Below are 12,486 nucleotides of genomic sequence, written 5' to 3' on the forward strand. Positions count from 1 at the left end.
CCACAAACCCAACGCGTCCGTTGGCGTGGTGGCGAAGCAGAAGTTGAAGCCTGCCCGAGGATCCTGCAGGACCAATTCACACAAGCACACATTCTGACGTGTTGCATTTGAGCGAAGCCTCTTTAGCACGTGCAGACGAAGGAGGGGGAGGGTGCCTAGTATCGTCATAGTGCAGCCAACCTAATGGATTGCGAAAAGTTAATGCCCCCACTTCCCAGCACATTTGCGTGGTTCAGGAAGGCCTACAACAATTAAAAACCAGACAGTCATCGAATCCTAGAATAGTAGAACTGAAAGGCCATCAAGTCCAGGTATGCTTTAGGAATCCACCCTAAAGCATACCTGATAGATGGTATGCTTTAGGGAAGAACACATTCAAACAAACAAGCCCCAAATCAGAAACCGACTAGCACAGCTGGCCCAAGACATTTTGCTGCCTTAGGCAAAGGGCAAGAAGACATGCCCCTTCCATGCATAGAAGCCGACTGGGCTGGCAGTCCAATCATACTTCAACACTGAAAATGGGACAGTGGCCATCGCATTGGAGGGCGGCAGGCTAGCTTAGGAGGCAAAGCAGGCTGAGTTGCAAACACAGCTCAGCGTTCCAGCACCTCACCAGTATTCCCGATCTCTCACCTTCTGCTGTCTGAGGGGGGTGCTTCACGTCACCTGATGGTAGGGCTGACCTTGCCAGCTGGGTGATTGAAATGTTCTACCATGAGAGTAGACCCCTACATGCATGCATTGTCTAGAATAGGGTTGGGGAGTGCAATTCCATTGCCCACACATTAGGCGTGGACGTAGAGTTCTACAGTTGTCCACACATTATAGAACATCTGCTACACACATAGGTTTTCCTTTGCAATGTCCTCCACACCTAACCCATGATGAATTGGGCTCTGAGACCCAGACACTGTCTATCCGTATTTATACAGGAGTACGACTGTAATTCTAACCTAGGTGTTAAATAGGGGTGTGCAGAGTGGGTCTGCTCCTCCTGGAAATTCAGGGCAGAGCTCCAATGAGGCAATTCTCCACCCTGATTTTCAGCGCCGCTCTGGAGAGCCGCTCTATTATTGTCAATGGGAATTAACAACAATGCTTACATCTCCATCATTTTTAATGATGAGATGAAACTTGGCACCCTGGTAGCTCTTGAATAGGGCTTTAGCCATGCCAAGTTGGATGAAGATCCCTTCATCCCTTGATTGTTAGGAATTTTTTTTAAAAAAACCCTCCAACCATTCCCCACCCCACACACACACCAGATACACTTCATCTTCTCTCAAGAGAGCCTGCAGAAGTTTCAGAAACTAGAAACTTCCCACAAAAATCAAAGTCCTCTATCTTCATGTGTGTCACAAGAACACACACATATACACATTAACATAGAAAGGGGAGTGTGGGGTGGTACTACAAGAATCAAATAAAAGCAGACAGACACACACAGAGAAAAGAAAACCCAGCAAAGAAAGCTGGCTCTGGCTGTGTTGGGAGAGGGAGAAATGTTTCTTCTAGTTCCACCCACCCACCCAAAATCAGCCGTGCCCTTTTCTCTGCTGCTAGTGGTCTTTCTGAAGTGCAGGTGAAGAAGTTGGGTGTGGGTGGTCTTGAGGCCCCACCCGCAACCTCTCCTTCAAAATGCAAGTCTAGCGCCGGGGATCATTTTTCTTTGTTGGTGGAGGATCCCAGGTATGCTAGATCTTAAGAGGCTGGACCCCCTTCAAGCCAGCTATCGGTCTCAGGCTGGCAGCAGCAGTGCTGTGGGCAAGGCTCCTGCCCCCCATGTCCAGAGGCAGGCCACTGGCCCTGCTGGACCAGTGGAGCAAGGGCAGAGGGGCTTCAAAATGCCTCCAGTTACGAAGGTGCTAGGGAAAGCTAATGGGACTTTCTCATTCCCATTCAGTCAGCCTCAGCCACATTGTGAAAGAGCAGTGCTATGAGCTCTTCCTTTTATAATTTGCAATCCCTCCCCCTAAGCAACATGAGCGGGGACAGGGAGGAGACTGTGGCTATTGGTTAGCCACAGATGTCAATCTCAAAACTACCCCCACACACACCCCTCAGCGTCTTCCTAATATGGAAGTATTCAGTTAGCCATCCATCAACATGAAACAAGACCTCACATCACCTAAAAAACCTTCAGATACCTACCGATCCATTCGGGACTCTGAACAATCTTCTAACCGCACCATGGGTTTCTGACAGTTTTGAAACTGCCCCCTAACCATGATTTCAGAGGTCTGTCAGAGGTCCACCAGACCCCCGGATTTTTAATGCGGCACGCACACCCTCTAGTGTTAAGTTCCATTGGGGAAAACATGGGATTTATGTTAGAAAAAGTCTGCGTATGACTGGGCTATATGCCAACTTTATTCAATAAGGCTCAGCTTCCAAACAGTCAGACAACACAATCCTATACATGATTACTCAGAAGTAACTCCCACCAAGTTCAATGGAGCTCACTCTTAAGTATGTAGAGGATTGCAGGCTGAATCAGTTACAGAGTAGGCTTCCCTGCATCTTGAAAGTTGCATGAAACTGGGAATCCTATCCACATTCGCAACTCATCAAGTTTGTTGTATAAATTGGCTGTCATATGTATCTTTCAATTTAGAAAAATCTCTCTACACAATGCGGTGATAATACTCATACAAGTTCTGTGCGATACTTAGGATTTTGTTAAGCTGATAACCATACTTTTAAAACTAAATTGTAAATACTCAGACATAAAGGATCTCTCTAATGTGTTTTAAAGTAACTAAATATAAACAATATTTTAGAATCTATTTAACTATATTATGACAGATTGGTACTATAAAATTGATAAAGGGATCCATACTGACCTACCTTTGTTTCGAAATATCATGTTGGTGTGGGAAATAACAAAATTATGCTACCTGCCATTGTATTCTGACTCACTTGTACCAATTATAATAAGCACTCCAGGACTTAATTGTCCACCAAACTACAGTGGTGGAGCATATGCAGTATTTCTCCATCCTTTCCAATGCGGATTAAGAGTACATTTCAAGTAAAAATATAAGCATTGATCTATCTGAGCTGACTTTGATAATTACTATCCTTTCTTGAACTTATGAAAGCAAAGAAACTCTTGCACTAGAGAGAGAGAAAGTTCTCATGATCCTTTCCCCTTTTCTGTTATGGCTGAAGTCAGAGTTTCCTCTTTTCTATTCCACTGCCAGTCTTAGAAGTTGCCTCCAATATCAGAGGCAGTAAGCCTATATAAACCAGCTGCTGGGGAACATGAGCGCGAGGGTGCTGTTGCATCTACATTCTGCTTGTAGGTTCCTGATCGACAGCTGGTTGGCCAACAGAGTGCTGGACTAGATGGACCCTTGGTCTGATCCAGCATGGCTCTTATGTTCTTACTGTAAGATATTATTTATTTATTTATTTATTACATTTTTATACCTCCCAATAGCCGAAGCTCTCTGGGCAGGTCACAAAAATTAAAACCAAAATAAAACAACCAACAGGTTAAAAACACAAATACAAAATACAGTATAAAAAGCATACTTGTTGCAATGTGAGATATACTGTCACCATGAAAAAGTTGGGATGAGCTGATCAGATATGCCAGAAGAACAGATTGCCAGAGTATCTGCTATGCCAACAAAGATATGTCAGTAGAATGGCCAAAATGGGGCAGAGCAGAGTCATGGCTGGCGCACGAAGATGGCACAGGAAAGGGGCACATTTATGCCAAGCCTACAGTCACTTAAATGACCACACCCTACCAGACAAAATAGTGTGGTATTGCATTGTTCGGTTGGCCTAAAATGATAGCTTCCCATACAGTATTCCTCCTCATTGGCTCAAATGGCATGTATGTTTGTGTCTTAAGGTTGGTAGCTAGAGGAAAGAAAAATGCTTGTTGCTGCTGTGGCAGAGTGGGTAGGAGCTGTCATGTGGCATTTGTGGTGTGGGTTTAAGTCCCAGGTACTCTCTTTCTTGTGCCCCTGGCATGACTGTTGCTGGCGGGACATGCAAAAAGTGGGCGAGGTTGCATTCACCCGCCAATTGCCCTCTTGAATTCTTACCTCCTGCTTCCTAATTCAATGCCTTGTTTGTTGAGCTACTAGAGGTTACTGCTGGCAGTGTGCAGCTGTAGTGTCTCTTTCTGTTTATCCTGGTCCTTCCCATTCCCTGCCTGGCAAAATAGTATTTCCCTATCTCAATGGGTCTTGAACCCCTGTCCCAAGAAGGGCTGTGTCGAATGTCCTTTTTCAGGGCTTACATAATATAGAGTGGTACTCTGTTACTACTTTAGATATTCTAAACCTGAACCCTGATCTGGTTTTGAAAACAGTTGCCAGAGATACATCTTGGCGAGTGCTGACTCAGATCCTGCATATTTTGGATGGATTTCTGAATGTTTCAGCTATGTTGAGCTATGCACATTCTAATGAAGCTATCGCCACACTATCCCCAATAAGAGCCATTTGATATGACATTTTCATAGGAAATTTTCAATCATTTATGCCAAATTTTGGGATAATTGACTGCAAATGTACAAACTTTGGCTTCTGTCAAAAGATCCCACTATCCTTCTGTTATTAACGAGGTCAATAAAAAGACCAACAACAAAGATCTTATAATGAAGTGTTGTTAAGGGTGGCTTCAACTGTATGCCTATTTGGACAAGGTTATCTGTACTATAGAGGGTGAGGGCAGAAGCATTCCCATTGGGCCCTACTCCTGACCTCTGCACATTCAACAAAACTTTTAGCAGTGCTTACATTCCCAAAAAGTGTATACTCAATTTGTACTGGGTACCTGGGTAGAGACTACATGGATCAAGTTTGTATTCATGTAGGCTCTGTTCAGAAGTTCTGATGAATGTGTGGAAGTTACGTGTGGGACTAGCAGGTGCATTCATGCCCTGCTGCTCTATGGCAGACTCCTTCAACCTGGCACCTTCAAGATTTTCTGTAGTACAACTCCCATCAGCCCCAACCAGCAGGACCATTGCTCCAAGTTCATGTATGAAAGTTGTAGTACGAAACATACAGAGGGCTGCTCAAAGTATTCATTGAATGCACCATGCCTGGTAAATAGGCCTTATGTTCTGGGGCAATCATCCATATTCAGTAATAATCTGTAATATCTATATTTTCTTTAACTGATACTTGACTATCTTCGTATTTTTAAAAATTGTTTTTTAAGTGTATTAAAGAGTTTTAAAAGAAGAGTGTTCTTTTAAAGTATGCTTTACAGTACTAGACTTTCTGATTTAATTTGTGATAGTAACTCAATAAGTTTTTAAGCACATTTATTGACATTGTTTTATTTTTAAAAAGTTAGTACATGCTAGACTAGAAAAGGTATTTCACTTTCTGTCTCCATTTTAAGGATATTGGCTTACAAATTTCTATTGAGCAACCTGCCTTTACTGTACACAATGAGCCTATAAATAACCCTCCAAGTTAGAATGGCTTCAGTAACTCCATTGATCTGTATAGGATGTGCCTTAAAGGTTAAAATGTGAGGAAGGAGACAGAGAGCAAGATGGAGACAGGAGGAGAAAACCAACAGCTCCTTTAAAATTCCTCTATTAACACAGGACTCCTGTTGAGGGAGGGCAGTGTAATTATGAGCTAAGTATTTGCAAATATGCTTCCTCTCCTGTAATAATTATGGTGATAGAGAAACATGATTATCTTTAGAAAAGACAAGTGATTAGTATACTTAATTATATACTTGATGATTTTGGATTTCCATCTAAAATTGGATTAAAGTTCAGGCATCTGATAGGCATTTTTATCAACATGTAGAGTTTAGTTAGGTCTTGTGTAAAGTTACGTGACTCTTTGGAGATCAACCAGTTAGGCATGCTTAATGCTGTATAGGCTCAGGCTGTAAACTCTGGAAACAAAATTAGACATTATAGGAATCAGTGTAATACTGAATCAACCCATGAGTGATTTTTATACTGCCTGGCAGCAACTCTTTAGGGTTTCAGACAGGAGTCTTTCTTAGCCCGATATGGAGATGCCAGGAGTTGAGCCTACAAGCTTCTTCCTGCAAAGCACACATATGCTCTACCACTGACCTATGGCACTTCCTCAAAAAAATTCTCTGGCAAAACACCTTTATAATTCTCTCTAATGTCAACCTCATAAAAAGATTTATGGAGTAGATTTGTTGTGCTTATTACTTGCATGAAATCACCCCACTGAGCTTTCTAACTGAGTAGACATTTGAATCCAGATACTACTATGTCAACTGCACCTAAGTTGGCAACACTGGCTATGACCAACATTAACTGATAGTATCATCACATGAAGGTCTTTATATATGGAGCTTGAAAGTGTGAAAAGAATGCAGGAAACTTTGACTTTAATCACCAATAATTCTTCACTTCGCTATATATTTGCATAGTAATATACAACCTATCCCTGGTGTTCACACTCCTGTATTTGCTATTCAGGTTTCAGTCAATGGCAACCCCAGAATTGTTGTTTTTATGTTTTTGATGGTTTTAAATTTTGTATACTTTTTAATGTTCACTGTTTTTAACTTTTGAAAACTGCCCAGAGAGCTTCAGTTATGGGTCAATATATAAGTTTAATAAATAAATAAAGTTTGAGCCCTTATTATTATTATTTATTTATATAGCACCATCAATGTACATGGTATCCACACAATGCAGTATCTACCCTACTGGCACCCATATCATACAGTATCTACCCACATCCATGCTGTTTTATATGTTTTAAAATGTGCATTTCCTTACCCAACATAAACCTGGCATCTACCTGTTCAGCTCCTTGCTATACAAAGAAACATACACACAGTTAATTGCAATGGAGAAGCCAATTAAGCAGACCAAGAGCAGCAAAGATTGTTAAGAGATAAGTCAATGTAGCTAAGGTCAAGCACTCAGGATAGCAGGCGAATATAATCCAAGTCCAGAGACAGCATCATTCAGAAGTCCAAGGTCAATAATACAGAAGTCCAAACATGAGTCAAGATCAGGAAAACACAATACAAGGCAGAAAAAGCTAAATAAATGGTGATGTTTCTGGGACTGCCTAGGCTGAACCTGGAGGCTTATATTGGCACAGCCACCTTAGCCCCACCTAGGGCTCAGCTGTAGTTCATTATAGCCTTCTGGCAAGAGCCTTACTCATAAGGAGTCATTTCCTCCTGAGGAGCCTCAAGCACTCCTTATCAAAGGAGCCTGTGGGTCTGCCTCTTGAAGAAATAAGACTCCTGAGGGGCAGGCAGTTGCCCAATCTCTACCTCAGAGGTGGAATCCCTTACAAAAGTTTGGTCAAAAGTCTAAGTATGCAAATGATTTATAGAAATGAGCACACATCCTGTTTTATACATAGATCTCCAGACTTACAGTTATGACCAACTCCTGTTTTGACACCTCAAGCAGTTTAGAACAGGGTGGGAAACCTCATGCCCACAGCATGAGGTTCTCTTGGTCCCACCCCCTTTCCCCCAACCACGAGCTATTTTCCAGATTTTGTGCAATTTTTTACCCATTCAGAAAGGTTTAAATGCCTCTCCTAAGGCTTAGTTACTGGAAGTAAGAACTTTAAGCTAAAATATGCTGGTATTTTTTTTATTTTGCCCCACCCCTTTTGCCTTCAGTTCCACCCATTACTGGAATGTGACTCCCAAGAGCTTCTCTGAAATCAACTTTTTCATGGGCCTGAAAGACGTTCCCACCCCTGCTTTAGAGAGTGACTTAGGGTGGAGCAGCCTGCTTTGGAGATCCCATGCTCATCAATTTTGTGGTGGTGGTGAGTTTCAAGAGGGGAAAGGACACTTCCCCATCATCACTACCACCCCTGACTAACAAGGTCTTCCCCTGCTGTGATAAATAGCACTGGAAGGCTCAGACTTAAGACCTTGCCTGTCTCATGGCAATTCCACACAGCCAAAACCAGCCTCAGGTTAATGCATTATAATCCCAAGATCAATTTCATGCCATTTGTATTTAATCAATAGCTATGGAAAAAAGTCACAAAAGTTGGATCATGTGGCTAAGCCAAACAATCATTTTGGACAGCCAACATTCCTCATGTACAGCTACCGCACTTGCCATTTTGTTGCATTCGTCGACTGGTTGTTGTTTTATTACAGTGGCATAGAGGAAATGCCAAATGCTTCATTTGTGTCAATTCAGTATCAGTATGAAAGTGTAAGCTTCCTAACTATATTTATAATATGTATATAATGTTTACTGTAGAAAATTAGTTCCACTGTTTACATAGTCTTATCAACCAGGACTGGCAAGTAGCAGTGTCTCAAAATGCAGTACAGGTAAACAGGGTGACATGGGTTATCAATATTCAAGAAAGAAAGAAAATATGAGTGTTTTTATTATACAGTGTACAGTGGTAGTTGCCTAAGAAGAAAAGTACTAATTCAATAAAGCCTTTATAGTCTGTCTTTGATGCACGCACAAATTATTTGCTTTTCATTCTGTGTGGCTGCTTTCAAGATTGTAGTATGCAATGGTCTTATTTCTGGCTGGCCAAAAAACATCAAACAAGAACAAACCATCAGAAAGAAAGGTCTGTATTTCAAATAAATCCATCGTTTTCAGGGTATCTGAGAGTCCTGACACTCCAACAGAGGCTGAGCCAGATCTACACCTTGTGTCAAATCATTACGAATGTGGAATAAAAAGTAGGACATAACACTATGAAAGCGGTATATGGAATGTGGCTTGTGCCCCAACAGTTATCACCGCAGTAGTGCAGCTCGAGCTAATGGGTGCAACCCTATGCATGTTTAGACACAAGAAGTCTTACAACTCTCAGCATTCCCAAGCCATCATGGCTGGCTGGAAATGCTGGGAGTTATAGGACTTTTTTCTGTTTAAACATGCATAGGATTGCGCCTTAAGAATTGATTCACATGTTTGTTCATGTACAGCAGTAGTGGGGACCTCTGAAACATTGTGCAACAAAATCAAGGCCAAACTAGACAGTGTTGTTTTAAAATTAATATGTTGGGAGGGTAATTTTCACCAGCACCACTACATCTGGAGAGGGGAGATTTAACCTCCCTCACCATGGTCTTAACAGAAATCCTCCTCCCCTAAGCTGATTAGGCATCAGAAGGAAAGCTCCTACTGACACCAGATATGTGAAGGCAGGAAACTGCCATGTTCTACTCGAAGGTATGCCTTGTTTCAGAACAAGCCATCTCTAAAATGTGCCACAAATGAGGCAGCAGAAAGGTCTGCCAACCAGGGCATCTGTTGGTTGCGTAGATACCGGTACCTGCCAGCAATGATTTTCTACAGCTTACTATCAATTCAATGGTCAAATCCATTGATTTCACTGGAACTTGCTTCCATGTAAGCACACTTAGGATCAAAGCTATTATCTATGAGGTGCTCAGCTGAGACAGCACCATGGTGACCCTTTCTAAGGGACATGGAAAGGCCAGCATTTCACCTGTCACAATAATTTGATGACCCACATTGCAAGTCTCTCTCTCTCTCTCTCTCTCTCTCTCTCTCTCTCTCTCTCTCTCTCTATATATATATATATATATATATATATATATATATATGATCTAATGCACAGAGTTTTAATTTAGTCTTTTAAATTATGTATTTGTTTTAATGTTTTTCTGTTTTTTTTAATGTTTTGGGGTTTGTTTGCTTTTTAAATAATGTTTTAAGATTTTGTTGTTTTAAATTGTTGTGAACTGCTTTGCTGGCTTTTTTTTTCTTTAGCAAACGGTGCAAATATATAAATGTCAATAATATAATAAATAAAAAATAAATAATGCAGGCTTCCTCATCCTGGTGTGTTGGACTGCAATTCCCAGCATCCTCAGCCAACTAGCATTGCTAGAAGGTGCAGTCCAACACATCTGGAGGACACCAGGCTGAAGAAGGGTGATTTAATGCAAAACAGTCTCCATGTCAGAGTTGAGCAGCCTGTGGCTCCCTAGACATTGTTGGACTTCACCTCCTGCCATACCTGACTATTGGCCATGCTGTCTGGGGCTGATGAGAGTTGGAGTCCATGTCCAATAGTCAGGGATTGCTCTAAGAATGTGGTAAACAATGATATAAATGTACAGTGAATTGAAGAAAGAAACGTAAAGTGACAGGCAATCAATCCAGGATTCCTTCTCTTCCTTAACAATTTAGTTTATCTAAAGCTCTTGAACTTGGTATCAAGAAAAGAAAATGCCACAGATTCCCAAGAGCAAAAGACAGACAACTCTACCGATTATTGGATTGTATGCTATTTATAGAAATATAACCTTTTTAGCCCCCAAGACAGTCAAACAAAAAGGCACTGCAGTGTCATAGTTTTAAGCCTCAAATTATAGTAATTTTGTGTTCTTGAATTTTAATGATGAGAGAATCGGCAAAAGCCTTTGAGTCACTACCAACATGAACCAAGGTTATGTTTATTTCAGGGAAATGTGGTGCATTTGCGCACAGATAATTGGTTCCTGATTATTTTTCTGAGTCTCCCAAAGGATAATCTGGCAGAACTATCTGGGAAATATCCACCCCTACGAGAAATAGCCACTCTAGGCAGCAGTTGGCAATCTTGGTAGTGGGAGGCTCACTACCCAGGCTGCTGTTCTTTCCCACTGACTCCCACAAATACTTCTTGTTGGTGCTTTGATCTGAGGGATGCAAAAGCCTCTGCAGAAACATATTGGAAAAGCTGTCACTTGCTACTGCTGTCTCTGTTGGGGCCACAGCTGACTGCAGGGAAATTCCCCCTGCCCCAATAGTTGCTGTAGATGGCAGATGGTAATCTTGGTGGTGCTGATCTTTTCCACAGGCTCCCACACACTTTTTTTTCAAGTGTTCGTGGCAGCTGCAGGAAAGAGCAGGAGAGTGGGGGCCACAATCTCTCCCTGCTCCATCTCGGTTTCCCAACTACTACTTCTGCTGAGGAGGTCTGTCTCTTGATATGTGGGTTGAGAGGCCACTGAATGAATGGTTCATCTCATATTGGGATCACACTGCTAGAATGAAGGTTTCTGGATGCTTAATAAAGTGGACTTTTTGCTAGAGCTTAGCTTTTAAAATAATTCCATCTGTGCATGTTGCCTTTTGGTGGTAACCAAGCAATGAAAAACATGGCAACCCTGAACATACTTTCTAGGAAGCAAGTCTTATTGTATTTTGTATTTGTGTTTTTAGACTGTTGGTTGTTTTATTATGCTTTTCATGGTTTTAATATTTGTGAACCGCCCAGAGAGCTTCAGCTATTGGGTGGTATAAAAATGAAATAAATAAATAAATAAATTGTATGCAGTGGGAGATACACACATATAAGGTGACCACATGAGAAGGAGGACAGGGCTCCCGTATATTTAACAGTTGTATTGAAAAGGGAATTTCAGCAGGTGTCATTCGTATGCATGCAGCACTTGGTGAAATTCCCTCTTCATCACAACAGTTAAAGCTGAAGGAGGCCTGCCTAGTGTGATCAGATACAGAAGAGGATGTAACTCCTGCAGCTTGTCTGAAGAAGCTCAGAGAGAAAGAGAGAAACACACACTTTAATTTCTGGCCTGACAATTCTAGATAAATCAGACAACTTGATTTAGATTCTACCCTGCGGATAGTACATGCCTTAGGCAGCATACCATATATTTGCAGTGAAATTAATTTGTCATTTATCTGAAGGCTCCTAGTGCAGTCATATTGGAAGTTCTTTTTAGATGAATAGTGAAACTGTTTTGTGCCAAGCAAGGAAATGTCTAAGCTCTCAGAAACCAAAAAACAGCCCGTGCTCAGAAAGAGGCAACGGAGTTGGTCATCACAAATAAATGACTGATCATCATTGCTCTAAAACTTGAAAAGACCTTTTAAAGATATAAACAATTTATTCTTAACAATAAAACAACATGTCATTTCAATGGAGATATACCTTGCAGAATATAAACACTTTATACTTCCAGGCGAGACCCACCAACTCAATAGTCTTTCTGAATATAAAAAAGCAATAAAGACTGATCTCTTCTGGCAGACCTTCCCAGTCAAATTTTAAGATGTCTGGCTGTTATTTTAATAATGTATTAGTTTTATAAGTTTTTAATCAGTTTTATGTATTTTATAATATTTTTGTATTCTATGCTGTTTCCTGCCTCGATCCAGAGGGAGAGGCGGGTAATAAATTATTATTTTATTATTAATAATAATAATAATAATAATAATAATAATAATAATAATAATAATAATATGGGACAAGCTATCAGGACAAGAAGGATATAGATACACATGCATATACATATGGAGACACACACACACTTATCCATACACATACATTTTAAAAGTTGCAGGTTTGTGAAACTCACTGAGGTCAATGAAAAAAAGCCATTCTGCTGTACCTTATACATATTCAGGTAGGTGGGAAATATTCAGAAAATTCCACAATGGTGTAAAAATGGCAGCCATGCCCCCAGCATTTATGGAAACACCACCAAAGCCCACTCATCAGGGGCTATGCT

Source organism: Elgaria multicarinata, chromosome 1, assembly GCF_023053635.1.
Source record: "Elgaria multicarinata webbii isolate HBS135686 ecotype San Diego chromosome 1, rElgMul1.1.pri, whole genome shotgun sequence".
Classification (NCBI taxonomy): domain Eukaryota; kingdom Metazoa; phylum Chordata; class Lepidosauria; order Squamata; family Anguidae; genus Elgaria; species Elgaria multicarinata.